This window comes from Cynocephalus volans, chromosome 15 (genome assembly GCF_027409185.1).
Source record: "Cynocephalus volans isolate mCynVol1 chromosome 15, mCynVol1.pri, whole genome shotgun sequence".
Taxonomy (NCBI): Eukaryota; Metazoa; Chordata; class Mammalia; order Dermoptera; family Cynocephalidae; genus Cynocephalus; species Cynocephalus volans.
This window is the reverse complement of record NC_084474.1, coordinates 3955094-3976016: the sequence shown is the minus strand read 5'-3', so window position 1 is coordinate 3976016 and position 20923 is coordinate 3955094. Positions and strand designations below refer to the sequence as shown.

The 20923-nt window shown below is 44.3% G+C and overlaps 1 protein-coding gene across 5 annotated transcripts in view; it reads right to left on the bottom strand.

Annotated features, from left to right (window-relative positions):
• Positions 1-5340, bottom strand: part of GPAT4 (glycerol-3-phosphate acyltransferase 4) — a 38735-nt gene extending 33395 nt beyond the window's left edge. For 2 of the 5 annotated variants that reach the window (XR_010021764.1, XM_063079222.1), the window contains exon 1: positions 5233-5340. The gene's annotated coding sequence lies outside the window, so the exon portion shown is untranslated. Of the gene's footprint in view, positions 1-4386; positions 4673-4713; positions 5171-5232 lie in introns of those variants that run through there. The other 3 variants (XM_063079223.1, XM_063079225.1, XM_063079224.1) reach the window with 3 other exon arrangements.
• Positions 5341-20923: the final 15583 nt, after the last annotated feature.

Sequence of the window (20923 nt, the reverse complement as noted above, 5' to 3'; positions counted from 1 at the left end):
CATCAAAAGACCCAATTCTATAATATATAAAAAAAAAAAAAAAAAGACCCAATTCTGATGTCACAGTAAACAAACACACATGCACAGGCACAAAGGAAATGTATGCTGGGCTGAATTTAACGGCAAGTGTATCAGGAGTAGTGAAGTATAAGAAATTTGTTTGGGGCCGGCCTGTGGCTCACTCGGTAGAGTGCGGTGCTGATAACACCAAGGCCACGGGTTCGGATCCTATATAGGGATGGCCGGTTTGCTCACTGGCTGAGCGTGGTGCTGACAACACCAAGCCAAGGGTTGAGATCCCCTTACCGGTCATCTTTTAAAAAAAAAAAAAAAAAAAAAAGAAATTTGTTTGACTAGGATGCTGCTGATCAGCAGGAAAAGTGCATAATGTTTTCAAGGAGACAGGGCAGCACTCAGAGCTACTAGGCTGAAAGGAACCTGAAGTGCTGAAAAAACAAGAATACACATACAGCTGACATCGATCCCGGATAAAATAAATCATCCAAGAGAAAGCCAGGACACAGTAAGTTAAAGGATGACTCAACTTACCAGGAAGAACACAATATTGTCAGTTTCATGGTCTTGCTCTTATATAAGGTCATTCCAACTTCAAGAACTTTCCCTCCTCTGGAAAGACCTAACATGAGTTAGAACTCAATAATAAGTGACACATGTGATGGTTAATTTTAGGAGTCAAGCTGACTACATTAAGGAATACCTGGCGGCGGGGGTGGGGTGGGGAAGGAATACCTAGAAACTTGGTAAAGCACTATTTTGGGGTGTGTCTATGAGGGTGTTTCCATGAGATTAGCATGTGGGCCCAAGTGGACTGGGTGGGAAAGATTTGCCCTCAATACAGGTGGGAACCACTGGAGGCTGGGAGAGAACAAAAATGGAAGAAAAGGCAAATCTCTTGCTCTCTCAGGAGCTGGGATGCACTCTGCTCTCCTGTCTGTGGACATCAGAACTCCAGGCTCTTCAGCTTTTGGGTTCTAGAACTTAACACAAGCAGCACCCCAACCTCTCAGGCCTCCAACTGAGAATCACACCATTGGCTTCCCTGTCTCTGAGGCTTCCAGACTCGGACTGAGCCATGTTACCAGCATCCCAGGGTCTGCAGTCTTATTTAAAATGAGAAAGCATTAGTACTGAACTGTACACTTAAAAATGGTTAAGATGATTTAGGGGGAAAAAAAGATGAGACTGATCCCACAGACAAAAAAAAAATGAGAAGCATTTCATCACAAAGGCACAAAATTTATGACATCAGACTTCTTTGTTCAACTCTCCACAAACTCAAAATAACCTTAATTGTGCAAAGAAAATCACTAAAACTTGAAAGAAAAAAAAACCAATGAATACTACCACAAATTCTAACCTTAGTAGTAAAACTGAATACTACTAAGCAAAATAAAATGCTCCTTCATCTTTGTGTTCCCGCAGACAGTGATTCTGTGTAATCCAACAGTGCAACCACTAACCACATGGGACCCTGAAGCATATGAAATGTGCTGTAAATGTAAAATACACACTGAAGTTCGATAATTTAGGATTTAAAAAATGCATGTGAAAGACCTCATTAATAAGTTTTATACTGATTACCTATTAAAGTGGTATTATGGATAAACTGGGTTAAATGTATTATTAAAATTATTTTCAAGTGCTTTTTTACATTTAAAAAATCTTTTTAATTTTTTAATTTTTACTTTACAAATAATAATTGTATATATTTATATATCTGTGGAGTACAATGTGATGTTCTGATATATGTATACATTGTGGAATGATTAATCAAGCTAATTAATATATCACCTTTTAATTTTTTTAAATTATTACAAAATTTAAAATTACATATGTGGCTCGTGCTATATTTCTATTAGACAGCACTTGTCAAAAAATTTTAAAGGAGACTCTGAAAATAATATATCTTCAACTTATAACAGAAAAAAAATTTTCTTCCTCTGAAGTGACATGGAAATGGAAAGGGCTTAGAACTAAAACTAGGAGCTGCCTTAGATTCTAGGCTCTGTTACTATCTTGGTCTATGTGACCTCGAATAAGTCACTCGGCTTCCCTGGTTTTACGTTTCCTAATGAGTTTTTTTTTTTTAATTCAAAAAGTCAACAAGGTTGGCCCATTAGCTCAGTTGGTTAGAGGGCGGGTTAGCTTAGTTGATAACACCAAGGTCAAAGGTTAGGATCTCTGCAGTGGCCAGCCACCCCCATCCTCCCCAAAGTCAACCAAAATGTATGACGCTAACTTTTTACAAAGCATTTTCCTAGCACTGCAAATCTTAAGCTTACTATTATACAATGCAAAATAAAGAGTGCCCTAAGAAAGGAGACAAGCCCTTGTGTGTGTGATCATGTATACATGTGCTTTAAAAGAGAAAGAGTACCTTTAAAGGAGTTAGGGAAAACAATAAGCACTTAAAACATTCCTTCTAACTCTAGAACTCTACTCTCTTGCAACACGGAACAGGGGCAGTCAAGGGCTCCCCAGGAGCATGATACACTGAGAAGAAAACGATGTGCGCAATAGAGTTCTATTTTACTTGAAGAAACAACTCTACAGTACAGTTCAAGCTTAACCAGGCCCAAATAATCTCCAGAAAGCAAGAGTTTTTTTCATAAAAGGCAACTTTTTGTGATATGCGCACGAGAGAAGTAGTTTATTCATTAGCAGAAACCACTCAGCAAGTTAGGCTAGAGTCTTGACAGACTCGCCACAGCACTCTTCCTGACACCACAAACGCAAAATAAACACACAAACCACACAATCTCCTCCTCCCACCTGCCCCCACTGGTAATGACACCCAGATACTATTATTTCAGTGGTACTTCCATAAACTGGATATGCATAACAACTACTGTATTTATGTCGCAAACTCACAAAAGAAAAATACATCCTGAAAGTAAATTTACAATTATGTCACATCACATAAATACCTGAACTTATATGCAAACTCAAAGAACTCTACATACAGGCTGAACATACCTAATCCAAAAATCTGAAATCTGAAATGCTCCAAAACCCTAAACTTTATGAGCACCGACATGACACCTGTCCTCATGTGATGGGTCATGTGTTTCATGCACAAAATTATTTTAAATGTTGTATAAAATTACCTTCAGGCTATGTGTAGAAGGTGGATATAAAATATAAATGAGGGCTGGTCAGTTAGCTCAGGTGATTAGAGCATAGTGTTAGAACATAAAGGTCAAGGGTTTGGAAGCCATACCTGACAGGTGCCAAACAAAAAAGCAAAAATATAAATGAATTTTGTGTTTGGACTTTGGTCCCTTCTCCAAGATATATCATTATGCATATGCAAATATTCCAAAATCCAAAAAAAAAAAAAATCTGAAACCTGAAAGGCTTCTGGTCCCAAGCATTTTGGATAAGGGATACCCAATCTGTACAAGGATTCGCTTGTTCAGGGCATTCTTTGGTGAGGTAGAACATCTCCACTTTAAGGCTATGAAAACTGAGGGACAAGTACAAGCACTGAATTTATTGGTCTTTCTTGAGACAAGGACATTTAACAGTCTGCTAGAAAGGACATTTAATAGTCTGCTAGAAAATACATACCATGGTTTTGTAAAAAAGCCAAATCCCTGGTCTTTTCAGCCCAGATTCTTTTCTGTTAACGGCATGAAAAAAATTTATGGGAGGATACTATTGCTCTCTCAGCTATCAAGAGCAAAACACTAGGGGTACACTCCAAATCATTCTAGTTTCCCTTAGTAACTATTAAATAGCTGTGAATGTCATCTAAGTCTTTTATAATTTGTTCTTATTCTCAATTTGGTATACTCCTCCTAAGGTCAGAATTTTCCCGTATCTCTTAATAACTATGATTAGAACTTCCAATTTGTTCCAAATTTATTTTAAGAAGTAATTTAAGGCATATTCCCCAGTTTTGTTATTCTGGAATTTGGTGGGAAAGTTCACGTTTACGCGTCCGAACCTTCATGAATTAAGTTTTCAGTCACAGCCCTCCTACACATTCCTCCTTCCTGATGGAGATAACCTAAAGGCAAGTGGTATGCTCAGTGGAAAGAAGACTGGACGCTGAGTTGGGAAATGTTTCCAGCCCCAGTTCCACCTCTCACTACCTGTGCATGGGATCATAAAATGAAAAAGTCGGACAAGATGATCTGGAAGTTCCCATCCAGATCTGACATACTTTTTGTTTTAACTTGTCCTCCAGCAGCCTGCTCGTTTTAGATACCCTTTTCTGGTCATTCTCCAACTCTATAACGTGTTTCTTAATTGAAGGACTTATACTAGTGGATGTGTTCCAATAAGAATACACTATGACTTTATACAGTAGTAAGACTTTGATTTCGAATCTGAAGCTACTTTTGACAAATGCGGGCTCACCTTGCATTAAAGATTTCTCCCTGAGGCGAACGGGAAGGGTCAATGGATGGAGACGCGGATGGGGCAGGTTGGGCGAAGTGTTGACACTAGACGATGGGCACACGCTGGCCTCACTATTCTATCTAGTTTTGTATGTCTGATATTCTCCAAAACACAAATTTGAAAAGAGACCAACAAAATCACTTTCAGAGAGAGAAAAGAACACCCGACTGGCTGGCACGGTCACAGGGTTTTGTCCACACACCATTTCCCGTGGGTCGAGACGGTCTACAGGACATGAAACTAGCAGAGGTTCTCAAAGCTCAGCCAGCATTTAGGAAAACGAACCAGAAACAAGTCTGCAAATGACTCAGGTTGTCAGCGACACGACCGGGGCTCAGGTCACGAGCCGTGAGAGGCGCTGGTGCCCAGCCCGGAACGGAGCTTGCCCCGCAGAGTCGCGCGTTTCCACCTTGTCAACCGCAGAAGGTCGACCCCACGCGACGCGGAACGTGAGGAAACAGACAGGAGCCCGGCGGAGGGACGCGGGGCGGGCGCGGGATAGCACGGGAAGGCGAGGGCTTTCGGGGTTAGGAAACCCTGAAGAGAGGAAAACGGGGACGGTGGCTCGGAGAACGAGGGAGGCCGCGGGGCGCCGGGCCGAGGCCGGGGGTCGGGGAAGGAGGGCAGGGCCGGTGTGCGTGGAGAAGAGGGGCGCGGGCCGCTTCACCCCGCGGACTCCGGCGGGGGGGCGGCGGCGGCGTGTCCGGGCCGCGGGCCTCTCTGGGCCTCCTGGCCCCGAGCCCCGGCCCGCCGCCGTCCCTCGGCAGGCCAGCGACCTCTGGGCCGCGCCAGCGCCGTACTCACCCACCGCGAGGCGCCGGACTACGGGTCCCCGCGCCGCCGCCCCGCCCGCGTTAGTCCGCTGCCGCCGCCGCCGCCGGCCCAGGCGTGCGTGAGGACGTGCGCGCGCCCGTCTTTGTCTACGCGCCTTGACGTGCCTCGCTCTCGCCCCGCCCGGCCCGGCCCCGCCCGCCGTCCAACCACGCGCGCGCACGCGGGCCGGGCCGGGCGCCCCCTGGAGGGCTAGGACCGCAGCCCGGGGCGGGGCGAGGCGGAGCCGGGGTCGGGGCGGGGGGGGGGGGGGGGAGGCGAGGAGGCTGGCCCAACGCGCTGCGGATTCGCGGATTCCCCGTGGGACGAGGGAGCGCTTCCCAAAGAGGGCCCGGATGTGCTGGAGAGGGAGAAATTGTCCCCTGATGAAGGGGAGAGGCATGTGTCCTTAAATCACCTTGTCGTCTTGAGGCTGCTGTATACAGAGAGTTCTGCATGTGAAGAACGTGGTTGGAGCCTGGCACGCTCAGGAAATGCTAGCTGCCATTGCCAACCCCATCATCATCATCTCCACCGCCATCTCCATCATCATCCCCATTACCATCCCCATCACAATCCCCATCATCATCATCCCCATCATCATCTCCATCAGCATTACTCCCATCACCATCCCCACCACCACCCCATCATCATCCATATCACCATCCCCCTCATCATCCCCATCATCACTCCCATCACCATCCCCATCACCACCCTATCATCACCCCCATCACCACCCCATCATCACCCCCATCACCATCCCCATCACCATGCCCATCACCATCCCCATCATCACCCCATCACCATCGCCATCGCCATGCCCATCACCATGCCCATCCCCATCCCCATCACCACCCCATCATCACCCCCATCACCATCCCCATCATCACCCCCATCACCCCATCATCATCCCCATCACTATCCCCATCACCATCCCCATCCCCATCACCACCCCATCATCACCCCCATCCCCATCCCCATCCCCATCACCACCCCATCATCACCCCCATCACCATCCCCATCATCACCCCCATCACCCCATCACCATCGCCATCACCATGCCCATCACCATGCCCATCCCCATCCCCATCACCACCCCATCATCACCCCCATCACCATCCCCATCATCACCCCCATCACCCCATCATCATCCCCATCACTATCCCCATCACCATCCCCATCCCCATCCCCATCACCACCCCATCATCACCCCCATCCCCATCCCCATCCCCATCACCACCCCATCATCACCCCCATCACCATCCCCATCATCACCCCCATCACCCCATCATCATCCCCATCACTATCCCCATCACCATCCCCATCATCACCCCCATCATCACCCCATCACCATCCCCATCATCACCCCCATCACCCCATCATCATCCCCATCACCCCATCATCATCCCCATCACTGTCCCCATCATCATCCCATTCCCAGCCCCATCATTATCATCCCCAACACCATCCCCATCGTCATTGCCATCCTGATCCTTATCACCATCCCCATCGTAATCTCCATCACATCCCCATCATCATCCCATCTCCATCACCATCCCATCATCTCCATCACCATTCCCATCATTAATCCCATCACCATCCCCATAACCATCATCCCCATCAAAATCCCCACCACTTTCACTCCCACCACCATCCCCATGCCCATCCCTACCATCACCATCCTCAACCCCGTCACCATACCCATCCCTATCATCATCCCCATCATCCCCATCACCATACCCAACACCATCACCATCATCATCCCTTAGTCCTGTTTGTTCACTGGTACAGACAGGGAATTCAAGGAGTTGGAGCAGCCCGCCCTGGCATTCCCTTAGCTCAGAGCTGATCTCTCTACTAAAGTCTAATGGTGCCTGGTGGAGTTTGCATGTGTATTTCCCACCATCTCCTCTGACTTTGAACACCTGACCCAAGCTAAGAAAGCCCACATTCGTAGTCCTTAAAATCATTCCATAAGAATGATGGCTCTGCTCCAAAACCTGGACCACTCATCCCCACTCAATGTTACCACACCTATTTGGGACTTTACCACATATTCATTAACTCAATCACTTATCCATTAATTTAACAAACCTTTATAGAGCTCTTATTATACGCCCAGCTTTCAGGGAGATCCCAATGATACAAGGTTGATTAATGTATGGCCATGACTAATCTTCAATTAGACTAAATTCCATAAGAAAAGAAACCTGGACAGCATATGTTTTTGTGTCCTTCACAATGCTAGGGAAAGTGGCCACCATGAACTTAATTGCTCTTTGTGTTCTTATATCTGGTCTCCTCTTCTGCTCCAGAACCAATCAAAACGTAAAAGTAGCCCATCAATCTGTCCCACTCCCCTTATGTCCTACTCATGTTTACATTTCTCATAGGTCTTACCATAGTTCTTCATGTATACTAATTTTGAAATTAAAAAACGTTTCACACACATTAGAAGCTCAACAAAACTTGTGTTCATTCTTTGCCCAGACAAATAATAGAGGCAGTTGCTGGGTATCAACACATACACACACATTCACAGGCACGTTTTCTAAACTTCCTTAGTACAGAAAGGAAATCCAGCTGCCCTCTGAAGAGGAAGCCACCGTGAACTGGGCTCCAAGGTTGTTTTTGTGAAGGCCCATGATCTGGACAGAGCTTTGTCACATTCATTTCCAGGTACAAGGAATACAAATGGGACAGATGAAATGAGCAAGTAATACTAGAAACGTTAGACACAAGCAGGCTTATTTGTAGAGAAATCCTACTGCCCACAGCATGGCCAGGCTTCTTCCCAATACTAAATTTCTAGTCACTGAGAATTTGGACTGTATTTAGATTATTAAAGACATTTTCACATTGTAGAATGTGAATACGCTTGTGCTACAGAAACTATAAGGGTTATTGAAAAAACCCAATGATGGTTTTTAGAAGGTCCATTGGAAGAAGGGGAACACAGCGTTAAGGTTCCAGTGAGAGGTTTAACAGCTCCCTCCCTGTATTAGTCCATTTTGTGTTGCTATAACAGAATACCTGAGACTGGGAATTTATAAAGAACAGAGGTTTATTCGGCTTATGATTCTGGGACAGCTGTGTCTGGCATGGGCCTCAGGCTGCTTCTACTCATCGCCAAAAAGAAGCAGGCAGCTGGCAGGTACAAGCAGATCACATGGCGAGAGGACGCAAGAGAGAGAGAGAGAAGGTGCCAGGGTCTTTTAAACAACCTGCTCTCATGGAAACTAATAGAGCGAGAACTCACTCATTAATTCCCCCTCCCCCAGGGAGAGCATTAATCCATTCATGAGGGATCCACCCCCATGACTCAATCAGTTCCCAACACTGCCATATTGGAGATCAAATTTCCACGTGAGTTTTGGAGGGGACAACACATCCAAACTCCATCACTCCCCATCCTATCTTTGAACTTGTTTCCAAAATGTGTCTCTACAATTGTGTCTGCTGTGTATGACACACAGGCTACACACCTGGGAAGGTGCACCTTCCCCAGGACAGTAATACCACATGTGCTGTTCAACTTCTCTCCCTTCCACAGGTACCTCTTACACCTACAAAGACCGTGACATTCATTAAGAGGTAAATTCACAGCTACTTACTGCACAACCAGCAACATCAATGTTCAGTTTCAAGCACCAAGAGAAGCCAAATAAAGAAAAAGGAATGTTCTTTTAAAAAAAACTTTTTAAAAAATTGTGGTAAGATATGTATAACATAAAAATTACCATCTTAACTATTTCTAAGTGTGCAGTTCAGTAATGTTAAATATATTCACAATGTTGTGAATCTTTAGAACTTTTTCATCTGAAAACAACGAACTATACCCATTAAACAAAAACTCCCCATTTCCCCTCCCTGTAGCCCCCAGTAACCACCATTCTACTTTTTGTTAATATAAGTTTGAGTACTTTAAATACTTCACGGAAGTGAAATCAGTATTTGTCTCTCTGTGACTGGTTTATTTCACTTAGCATAATGTCCTTGAGGTTCATCCACGTTGCAGCATGTGTCAGAATTCCCTTCCTTTTTAAGGCTAATATCCCATTGTATGTATATACCGCATTTTCTTTACCTATTCATCTGTCAGTGGGCATGTGGGGTCCTGTTTTCAATTCTTTTGTATATATACCCTGAAGTGGGATTACCAGATCATATAGTAATTACATTTTCAATTTTTTGAGGAACCAACACTTGAGGTGCTATTCTTTGATATATGAGTCTGGAGTTGGGAGGAGAGATCTGGCTGGTGATATAAATTTGAGAGCCATCTGAATGTGGGTGGTACATATGTTGGATGAGATTAATACAAGAAAACTCAGTTATAGGAAGCAGAGACTTTACAGTGAAGAACAAATTGAGGAACACAAGTTGCTTCAGTCTGGATCCACACCGTGGTTCTCAATTTCAAAATATACAGGCTCAATTTTGCCAATTTTTGGCAGGATAATCTGGTTCTTGGGACTAAAACCTACTACACACACTGATAAGAAAAGGAGGCTTATTTATTAATTTAGGTGGATGATAGAAAATACAAAATCAACTGGGATAATAGAATCCATAGTTCAGCTCATATCTTTAGCAGTAGGAAAGTGCAGGGTGTTTATCTAAAGTTTTAAGAGAGTACTGGTTAAGATGGAGGAATAGACAGTCCCCAGTGTCACTCTCTCCCACAAATCAACCAATTTAAAACAATAAAAATGTAACAACAGCCAAGCTGGGTCCCCTGGAGCTCAGGGGAAGAGGAGGAGAGACCTACAGAGGGCATGAAGGTGGGAGAAGCCATGATGAGAGAAACAAAAAACTGCTCAGAGCGTTTTGGGCCATGGCTACTTTAAGGCTGGAGCTACTGAGCACATGGAGCAAGAGCCGGCAGAAGACACAGCTGTGCCCTTTGGATGGAGTTGCTTGGAGATGGCAGGGGAGAAGAGGGCCTTGGTGGCCCCCAGGACAGCAACACCACTAATAGCGTTCCCATGGACCCATGCAGGAGCAAGGAGCCAGAACAGCTGAAAAAGGGGAGCCATTCAGAGGCCGGTGAGTCATTCAGAGGCTGGTGAGTCATTGCAAAGGGACCAGTGCATGGCCTGTCCCATGGGAAGTGTTTGGAGCATGGTCAGTGGGGGAAATGGGCCCACTGGGAGAACACTGGGACACAGCAAGGACAGCTGATCCGCCCCCCAATTAGCACAGGTCCACTGAGAGGAGACTGGTTGGGAATGCAGAATTGCATGGGGTGCAGTTTGATAAAAAATCTCAGGCCCAGGGCCGGCCCCATGGCTCACTCAGGAGAGTGCGGCGCTGGTAGCACCAAGGCCATGGGTTTGGATCCTATATAGGGATGGCCGGTGCGCTCACTGGCTGAGTGTGGTGCAGACCACACCATGCCAAGGGTTGCGATCCCCTTACCATCTCAAAAAAACAAAACAAAACAAAACAAAACTCAGGCCCAGATCTGAGTTTCTACACAACCCAGGTGCTCCAGGTCTTTGGAGAGCCAGAAGTACCTATAAGGTCAACCATTAAACACTGAGCTGCACAAAAAGGCTTCCCTAGAGAAACAGAAGCAAAGCAGCAATTTAGCTCAACCACACAGCTCAAGTACTCGTTCCCACAGGAAGTTCTCCCATTTTAGAATTAAGCAAAGGACAAAAAATTAGTTCCAGACCAGGCAAACCACCAGTGCCTCGGGGGCATGGAGTCAGGGACCAGACCCCCTTCAACAACCAGGTACACTGCCAGTGCCTTGGGGCCTGCCTGGAGTCCTGAGGCATAGAGCTGGGGACCGGAACCCCCCTGCAACCAGGCACACCACCAGCACCAAGGAGCATGCCAAAAACATCACCTCCATGTGGGTGGCCCACCACAGCCACCGCAGTAACCACAGCTGCCACAAAAGTTGCTAGACATCACAACCACCACACAGATGGTCTGCCAACCACTGGAGTGTATTGACACAGGAGAGTCACCAGCAGAGATAAAGAAGAGGATATCTCTTTCTACAAAGCCCATTTCAGAGTGACAGAAGAAGCATTTCGCTCTATGATAATATTGGGGGACCTGATCACACCTCTCAGCATTGGACAGATCATCTAGGCAACAAATCAACAGAGTAACCATTACTCTTTCAGAGGAAGAGAGGAAATCTAGGGTTATCAGTAGTGAGAGTGGGGAGGGTGAGGGGGTAGGGAGAGATTGGACAAGGGGCATAAAGAACAAGTACAATTTGTAACAATATACATACTGGTAATATCGATTTGATCAACATATATCAGCACTGAATCTCAAAAATATGTATAATCAATTATGATTCAATAAATAAAGAGTGAAAAGGAAATGCTTGGCACCAAGGGCTCTGGCAGTGTAATAATCCCCCAAAGTTCTGCTTGCATGAGGTTCTGGCTGCTGAGCAGTTGACAACAGGTGGCCAGGCAGAACATCCTCTTGGATGAATACTGTAAATGACTCCTCTTTGCCCAGCTCTCCATTTTTTGAAGTTCACTTCCACCTACCAATAGTCACCTTTTTAAAAAATAATGGCTGTTTTCCTAGGGTCCTCAAGGAAAGAAAAAAGGAGATCCCAAATTATTATTTTTTTTTTTTTGGTGGCTGGCCAGTAAGGAGAGCCGAACCCTTGACCTTGGTGTTACAATACTGTGCTCTAGCCAACTGAGCTCATTGGCCAGCCCCCATATTATTTTAATAATTCAAAAAGTCTAGTAGAATTCACACATTTACCTGAAATAAGGCCCCATAAAATAACTGAATGTAGTTTTTGGCAAATATCTGCTCATATTTTAGGGACTCGCTTCAGTGATCAACCTTAGCAGGGAGTTTTCTGTGATTTCTCTGTAAGGGCTTATTCTCTAACACTCTCTGGATACCTCCAACATGGTTTGCTTAGCTCAGTGGCCTGGGACCCTGGGGAGGTGCCCCGCATGGCCTGGCCCGGCCCCTACCCACCATGGGTGCCAGGAGTGTGATGAGAAGACCAGCATTTAGGAAGTTTAAGAAAATTGCCTGGAATTACACAGCTGCTAGGGGAAATGTTGGGTCTGTCTCTTTTTTCAAAATTCTTGCTCTTCCAGTCAAGATAGTGGAATAGACAGTCCGCAGCATCACTCTCCTACAAATCAACCAATTTACAGCTACAAGAAAAAAAGCAATGACAGCCAAGCTGAGGCCACTAGAGCTCAGGGGAAGAGGAGGAGAGACATACGGAGTGCATGAAGGTGGGAGAAGCCTCGATGACAGAAAGGACTGCTCCGATGGTTTCAAGCCCTAGATGCTTCCAGGCTGGTCCTGGTGAGCACACGGAGCAGGAACCAGCAAAAGCCACTGCTGCGCCCTTCGGATGGAGCTGCTTGGAGGCAGCAGGGGAGAAGAGGACCTTGGTGGCCCCTAGGCCCGCAAAACCACTAATAGGGTTCCTGTGGACCCACACAGGAGCCAAGAGACACAGCAACTGAAAAATGGAGCCACTCAGAGCACAGTGAGTCATCGCAAGGGACCGGAGCACGGGCTACCCCATGGGAAGTGTTTGCAGCATGGGCAGTTGAGGAAACGGGCCCACTGGGGGAACACTGGGGCACAGCAAGGACAGTTGATCTGCCCCCCACAATCAGCGTTAGGACCACTCAGAGGAGACTAGTCAGGAATATAGAACTGCAGGGGATGCAGTTTGATGAAAAAACTCAGGCCCAGATCAGTGTTTCTGTACAACCCAGATGCACCAGATTTCACTAGAACCAGAAGTACCTATAAAGTCAACCACTAAAATCTAAGCTGCACAAAAAGCCTTCCCCAGGGAATCAGCAGCAAAGCAGCAATTAGGCTCAACCACAGGGCTCAAGTATTGGTCCCCACAGGAAGTTCCCCCATTTAGAAGTAAGCAAAGAACAAGTTAGTTCCAGCACAGAGTTTTTTGTTTTTGTTTTTAATTTAATTTTATTTTATTTTATTACTATTATTATTTTACATTCTATGATGTTGCAGAGCAGTTGGGAGAGAGGAGGAGAGGGGAAGGGGAAGGAAATCAGATGGAAAGAGGAAGGAGGGGTAGGACTGAGGCCTGTGGCACCCCCACATTGCCAGAGGGGAGACTGGGGGGCTTCCAGCGGTGGCTTGGTCATTGCTGGGCTGGGTGCAGATGTGGGGGGGGGGTGGCAAAAGCCCTCAGCTCCCATCTCCTCAGCTCAGGAACCTGGGACCTTTCTTGCTGTGGCTTGGTGGTTGTTGCTGGGCTGGTTGCTCATGTTTGGGGGGAGTGGGTCGCTGAGGCCAAATGTAGCACAAGAAGTCAAGGATTGGAGGAGATAAAGACTTTTTTAAAAAAATCTTTCATTTAAAAATTTGTTATCTATGAATAACGATCTGAGAGAATGAACTGTCCCTGAGAAGAGGTTAAAAGCTTCCAGCATCTAAAACTCTCTGAGACTGTAAATGGAAACTAGAGACACTTGGCACAAATACTGGTGTATCGTTCTGACCCATGTGCTCTGAGCTCCAAGGGGGTGGCCAGCCTGGGCCAGCAGGTACAAGGGAGTGCTGTCCTTGCCTGACCGATCCTGAGGGAGGCAAACAGCTCAGCAAGCACTTTCAGTGCGGGGCAACGAACACACAGCAGGGTATGGAGCTGTGCCAGCAAAGGGCAGGCTTCCAGGTCTGGGTAAGTTGCACTCAGAAAAATGTACTAAACCATGGAAAATCAGTGTTTTTTTTAAAGCACACCTATTTTGAGGTGGACAGAGAGTTTCCCCAGACTCTTGTGTGATGAAGAAGCAAAAGAGTAAGTGTTCACAACATGAATCACTGAAGATGCTTCAGTTAATATTTATTTCAAGTAAAAGAGCAAAGTTGTGTGCTGCGTTCCTCCTATATCTGCAGTGTAAAGAACCCCTCCCTGCCTCCCACCCCAACGCGCTGGGCTGGTTGCATAGACACTCTCTGCTAGGGATTTTAAATAATTACATACAAAAGCTTTATTTACATTTCTCCTGTTTCCCGACTCCAAACAGGTAAGGTTGTCAATTCCCAGCATCTTCCTAAAGGAAACATCATCCCTTTTACTCAGGAGGTGAGAGAAGAATGCAAGGCATTTGAGGCCTTCTGCAGGGGCTAGGAGTGGAGTCAATCTTGTCCCCACTATGAGTTCAGGAGCAAGAAAAGAGTCTGGGTAAATTTACAGGAGAGACTAGAAATGCCCACATCCTGGGTGAGAAACTCCTATTTTGCCTAGGTGGGAAAAGGCATTGCAGGGGACTTGGGTCTTGGCCCTCACAGAGCTCAGTTTCATTCTGAAGAGCAGGACTGTGAAGTGGACACCCAGCAGGGGTTTTGCCCTTGAGTATTGTCCCCAAAAGGCTGAATGTATGCTAAAGAAAAGCAGAACTGGAAGATGCCCACCGACCAGGGGACGGTGGCAATACCATGTGTCACAGGGCACTCTGGGAAGGAGCCCCAGGTGCCAAAGATGATGTGCACCTGCACTGCCATGAGTGCAGGGGGTCAGCTCTAGCATGCAGCACAGTGCTGGGCTGGGAAGCTGGACATGGCCACCAGCCCTCTGCAGAGTCTCTGTCTGTGGAGCCTTCAAACTGTACATGCACATCAGCGACAGCCAATGCATGTCTGCAAACACCACTTGCTTCTGGGGTCTCTGGGATCCCTGGTCATGCCAGGCAGGAGTGGAAGGACAAGTGGGGCCACAGTGCCACTCTGCGAGGCGTCGGGAGCTGCAGGAAGGCTGGGCTGTGGTTGAGGCAGAGGTGCGTGGGGAGTTACACAGAAGGCAGCACCCAGACCTTCGACAAAAGGGGAAGGAAGCTCTTTCTGATGAGGGCAGAAGGACAACGCATCCTCACCAGCCCCTTTCTCCCGGCCACATTATAGCTCTTCTCTTCCTGGATCCCCCACTCCCCAAGTGTCTGTCGAAACTGTAAAGAGCTCCTTAGGAGTCTTTGGGCACAGATCTCTGGTTCAGTCAGTTGTGGCCAGAGTGATAGGGTCATAAAATACAAAGCACATTCATAAGGAACCCAGCTGGTGGGCCTGAATGGCACCAGTGGGCTCTGTAGCTTGTGCAGAACACAATCGGATTGTTCCAGGTGGTGGCTGACACTTTCCTGGTGTTCTTCTTCCCTCTGGTATCCTCAGTTTCCTCTGCAGACCCAATTACTTTCTGGATCCCTTAACTCTTCAGGTACCCACCTCAAGTCCTCAGCATTCCTCTTCTTTGGATGTCCTTATCCAGTTTTGACAATGATTCAATTACTTTCACGAATTTTTATAAACAATTCTAGCCTTGGATTGAGTGTCCCCCCAAAACTCAATTTTCATGGTGATTGTTAAGAGGGTGGGAAATCATATCATGGTAACTGAAAGGTGGGGCCTTGAAGAGGTGATCAGACTGTAGGACCGTGCAATAGTGAATGGATTAATAATGGCGGTCAGGGGCTTGGTTCTGAGTGCTTTAAAAGCACACGAGAGGTTGTCTCTCTGCTCCACCATTTTCTGCCATGTGAGACCCCTGGGTCACTGTCACCACCACCAAGATCCTCACCAGATGTGTTCCCCGGACTTTGGATTTCCCAAACTCTGAAACTGCAAGCAATAAATGCTGTTTTCTTACAAATCCGCCAGTTCCAGGTATTGTAACATAAGCAATAAAAACAGACTAATACAGTGCTTTTATTGCTAGTTATTTCTAAATAGGCTCTAATTTGTATTTTTGTTTTCTCTTTGACACAAGAATTATTCAAATTTCTAAGGGATCATACTAAGGGGATGCTGTGGGTTGACTGAATTGTGTCCCCCAAAGTCCATATATTAGAAGCTTAATTCCCACTGTAACTGTTGAGGGTAGGAAATCCTATTATGGTAATGGAAAGGTGGAGCCTTGAAGAGGTGATTGGATTGTAGGACCATGCCATAGTGAATAGATTAATAATGGTAGTCAGGGGTGTGGTTCTAAGGGCCTTAAAAGTAGAGTGTATGAGGAGATTGGTTTCTCACTCTTTCTGCTCTGCCATTTTCTGCCATGTGAGATCCCTGGGTCACTGTTGCCACCAAGACCCTCAGCAGATGTGTTCCCTGGACTTTGGACTTCCCAACCTCTGAAACTGTAAGCAATAAAAAAAATCTTATTTTCTTTATAAATCACTTATTTCCAGGTGTTTGGTTATAAGCAACAGAAATGGACTAATACAGAGGAGGACATATTTTTCATGTTGTCTTTGAGTTGCGATGTGGATGGTCATTCCTTCCTTCCTTCCCTCCCTCATTCATTTATGTAACAAATACTTACGGATCTCCACTGTGTGCTAGATAATGTGTTAGTTGCTGAAGTACAAAGATGAACAAAACTGGCAAGCTTCTGACCACAGGGGACTGGCTTTCTAGCATTCAGAGAATATGATCATTATGAACCATATTTTGGGGAATTTACCTGAAATTTTCTTTGGTGGCTGGAATGTGATCAAATTTTCTTAAAAAAAAGAGTTTTTTCAGTTCATTAAGATGAATTTCTCTCACTTCTCAAATTCTGAGAAAGGAGCATTCAAGTCTCTTATGACGATCATGTTTTTCTCAAATTCTTGTATTTTTAACAGTTTAGGCTTTATATATTGTAACTATCTTATTTGGTGTGTGAAGGTTCAATACTATTATATCTTCTTGGTGATTTTGTATTAATGAATGATAAACCTATTTATCCTGTGTAATGCTTTTGCCTTGAAGTTTATGTTAGTTTTCTGTTGACATCCCCTATTTTGCTTTGTGAATATTAGTCTGTTACAGATGTGTTTATTTCTCTACCATCCACTTTTCTATTATTTTAAGTGTGTGGTTATTTAGGGGGAACAGAAAGTAGTTGGATTGTGTTGTTCTAGATTTCTCTTCCTTTCCTCTTGTTCTTGGTACTTTCAATAAGCTCTGAGTTTTCAACTAACTATCATTTCATAAGAATTGTTATTCTCTATTCATTTTGGCTAACACCAAGCTCAGTGTGATCCTGGCACTGCTATGAAAGTAATATAGACTAAAAACGCAGTTTTTCAGACAATTATTCAGCCCCTTCTTTTCAGAATTGTGTGCATTGGCACTGCATACCTGAACCTTCCACATGTGGTTAAACATTCAAACACACAGATGTATGAACACATATGTAAAAGTTTCAAAGATTCTAAAAACCTTTCACCCACAGAGAGACCTTGAGTTGGAAGAACATATTCAACCAGAGTTAGAACTGGAAAAGATCTACCACAAACTGCGCAACCTTATGATTTAACACAGTTGGAAACTGGGCATTACGCAGGCATTTCCTGAGTAATAGCCATGTGAAGAGCTCACACCCAGAACATATTTCTGCTTGACAGACAGTGTGGGGTCAGGGAAAGGTGACTGATGTTCTGAGTCACAAGTTTTAGGTTGAAAGCTTGGCCATACTGTCCACCGGTGACTATGGAAAAGCTGGTTTTGCATCTGCAAATGGGAGAGTGATAACTGTCTACATTGGGGTATTGCTGTAAGTAGATGAAGATAATAATGAATTAACAATTTATATATGTGTAATATTTTAGAGTTCTCACTTTTTCCTTACACCAACCCTGTTATGTTGGTTTTATTATCATTCCCATGTTACAAATAAGGAAGTCATTTTTCCAAGGATCTTGAGTTAATAAAAATGCAGATTATGGACCTGAGCCTAGTTTTCTGACTCCAAATCCCAGGATCATTTGATTGTATGCTGCTCCTTGCGAAAACATTTTGAAAAACTAAAACCACCTCTCAAATGTAAAAAAATTAGTAATAATTTGCTAAAAGCAGCATGTGTGGAAGCGTGGATAAATCTGCAGAAGACTTGCGCTTCAGGCAGATTGAAAGCTAGAAAGGAAACTCAAGAGATTTTCTGGCCCCATCCTTTGCAAGTAATTGGCAAGCAACAGTTTAAACCTTTCAGGACAGAAAAATATCTGCTTTTTTTGGGGCATTTCTAAGACCATAGCTTCCACCACCTTCTTTGGTAGGCCATTCCAGGATTTTGTCTACCTTTTCTTCATGACACACTACAGTCTTCATAGAAAGTTCTAGGTTTTGGCATTTTGTCACTTTTCTGACCCTTTTGTACTTGTACATGTTCCTGAGCATGCTGATTTATGCTTCAGAAAAGCTTGATTTTTATAAGATGCCACTTCTTTTCCATTACTTTATTCCTGTTAGTCATAGTATTAGACAATTTTGGTTTTTCAATATTTGTTAAAAAAAAAAAAAAAAAACTACTTGCTTAATTCCTTCCTTCTTCCTTTCAGCTTAAATAATTTCCTAACACATTCCTCCTGTTTTATCCCACAAAATTATTTTTTCCCATAAAAGCCAGGATCAAATTGGATCACCAGGTCTAGTTTATGCCTCTAATTACCACATGCAAACTGATGGTCTCATCACTGGCTGCAGTGAATTGAATTTCTCCCAAACTCACTGAAGCTTGATCCCCACTGTCACTGTTGAGGGTTATCAACATAATACGATAAAGGTGGGGCCTTAAAGTGGTGATGAGGTTGTGAGGGCCATGCCCAAGTAAATGGATTAATCCAGTTGACGGTTTAATGGTGGTTATGGGTGGGGCTCTGAGGGCTTTAAAAAGAGAGTGAATGGGCAGGTTAACTCACTTTCTGCTCTGCTATTCCTGCCATGCGACACCCTGATTTACTGTGGAGTCACCAAAAAGAACAAAGGCCTTACCAGATGTGTTCCCTAGACTTTGGACTTCCCAGTCTCCGAAACTGTAAGCAATAAATATTGTATATTTACAAATTACCCAGTTCCATGTATTTTGTTGTAAGCAACAGAAATGGACTAATACACTGGTCATCATGTCCAGCCTTCTGGATGTTCTGGTGAGTTCCCTAACATTAAGCAGTTTAATTTTAAAGGTAACTAGAGCCTCAGGTGTCTTGGTTGGCTGTGAATGACAAGAAGTAAGGAAGGCCCAGTTTCCCATCCAAGAAAGGACAGAGCTACGTCTTTCTTGGAGTCTCCTGGGCGTGGAGAACCTGTGAATCTCCTGATTGCCCAGTCCACTATTTTATCTTCCTGGCAGTCAAGAGGCTTGCCTCATGTTCAGAGAACATTTCTTTTGACATTAGTAGTTACACTCTTGCTTGGTCCTTTTTAAAAATGAACTTTTTAGCATTATTGTAAAAATTCATCTTCATTTTTTAAGAATATATTTACATTTTTTCTGTGCTCCCTATTTAGACTAAGGAAGCTCTTTCCTCATTAGGCCTGTTTTCTATACATTTTATCATTTTGCTTGATCATTTAACTCCAATACCAACATTTTATTGGTGGTTATTTAATTTTATTTTGGCAGCTGGCCAGTACAGGGATCTGAATCCTTGACCATGGTGTTATAATAACTCACCCTAACCAATTGAGCTAACTGGCCAGCCCTATTGGTGGTTATTCCAGGATGAAGATCTTAGGTGATTTTACTTCTATCAGCTTTTCTTTTCTTTCCAAACTATTTATAATGATGTATATATTCTAGTAATTTAAATAGTTATCCAAACTATTTATAATGATGTATATATTCTAATAATTTAAATAGTTATTTAAGGTTAAAACTAAAAGCTATAGTAATGTAGATAGTGTGGTTTTAGACCTCAAATTAATAGATTAATAGGAAAGGACAGTCAGAAACACACACACACATACACAAAATCTAACAGCATTAAAAGGAGAAAAGAATAAAATAAGATACTGGAATGATTTAGCTATCATATGGAAAAAAAATTCAATTCCTGCATTACATGATAACTCCAAATTAATTTTAGGTGGATTACATACCTAAATGTGAAAAGCAAAATTTTAGAGTTCTGGAAGAAAATATTAGAAAATACATTTATGTCTCTGGGATAAGAAAAGACTCCTTGGGGCTGGTCAGTTAGCTCTGTCGGTTAGAGCACTGGTATTATAACACCAAGGTCACGGGTGCAGATGCCAAAGCCAGCCAGCCAACCAAACAAAAGACGCTGTAGTGGATTGAACTACATCCCTCCAAAACTCAATGAAGCTTGAATTGTATCCCCTACGTTTTATGTATTAGCAACTTAGCCCCCACTGTGACTGTTAACAGGGTGGGAAATCCTATTATGGTAATTGAAAGGTGGAGCCTTGAAGAAGTGATTGGCTTGTAGGACCGTGCAGTAATGAATGGATTAAAAATGCTGGTGAGGGGCGTGGTTCTGAGGGCTTTAAAAGAAGAGGAGAGTCTGTCTTTCTCTCTGCTCTCTCTACTTCCACCATCTTGTAATGTGAGACCCCTGGGTCACTGTTGCCACCACCAGATGGACTTTGGAATTTCCAGCCTCAGAAACTCTAAGAAATAAATATCATTTTCTTTATAAATCACCCAGTCTCAGGTAATCCTGTTATAGCAACACAAAACAGACTAATATACATAAAAAACACAAACCGTAATGAAAATTGACTACATCAGTTGAATTCATCTGCATGAAGAAGGACACGGTAGGAAAGGCTGAAGACACATCACAAACTGAGAGAAGATATGTGAAATACATATGACCAACAAGGGATCAGTGTGCACCACGCCCATGGCATACTGCTACAATCCTACCTTGCCTAAAGATATCCCTAAGCATAAATGACAAGG